The sequence below is a fragment of the Tupaia chinensis genome, unplaced genomic scaffold (genome assembly GCF_000334495.1).
Source record: "Tupaia chinensis unplaced genomic scaffold, TupChi_1.0 Scaffold000201_1, whole genome shotgun sequence".
In the NCBI taxonomy this organism is placed as follows: domain Eukaryota; kingdom Metazoa; phylum Chordata; class Mammalia; order Scandentia; family Tupaiidae; genus Tupaia; species Tupaia belangeri.
This window is the reverse complement of record NW_006159676.1, coordinates 11,759-12,458: the sequence shown is the minus strand read 5'-3', so window position 1 is coordinate 12,458 and position 700 is coordinate 11,759. Positions and strand designations below refer to the sequence as shown.

The 700-nt window shown below is 59.3% G+C and overlaps 1 pseudogene; it reads left to right on the top strand.

Annotated features, from left to right (window-relative positions):
- LOC102491823 (coiled-coil domain-containing protein 34 pseudogene) overlaps positions 1–216 on the top strand; it is a 3,575-nt pseudogene extending 3,359 nt beyond the window's left edge.
- Positions 217–700: the final 484 nt, after the last annotated feature.

Genomic DNA, 700 nt, shown 5'->3' with positions numbered 1-700 from the left:
CCCTCCGGTATTCCCCCCGCCTTCCTGCGCAGCCTGACTGCGCCGTCTACACAGGCGCCTACTTCTCCCGGAGAGGAAGCCTTGGTGGGGCGGAGCAGCCAATGGGATCCATCTGCGTCCCCGGCCGCCACGCAGTGCACTAGCCAAGCATCCACCAGGGGATTGAAGGGAACCCGGAAAACTCGCACCTGTCAGAGGAGCTGGCCCTGGAGCTGAGCTGCGGGGTCCGACTTCCAGTCCTTGGGGTGCAGTTGGCCAGCGTCCCACCACCCACACCCAAGGCTGGTGGTCGGGCCACCCAGGAACAGCAGGTCCTCTCGGAGCAGGGTGGGCGGTGGTGAGGTCCAGGTCTATGCGGAGCTCTGCCAAGCTCAGCAGGATGTTGAGATTCAGGAGACCCCTGCTGGTCCACCACCAGGGCTTCAAGGGTGTCATCTCCCGCCCAGCGCCCGGGGACACTTGCTTTCTGTCTCCTTCCTTCCTTCCTTCCTTCCTTCCTTCCTTCCTTCCTTCTTTCCTTCCTTCCTTCCTTTCTTTCTTCCTTTCTTTCTTTTTTTTTTTTTGGAGAGGTTTTTGCTATAGGGCGCATGCGCTTGCCAGATAGACAGAGACAGACAGAGAGATAGAAAGTGAGAAATCACCCCCCAGGGGGGATGGCCATGCTGCAATCCCTTCTCCTCCATTCTCCTCTCGGGATCTT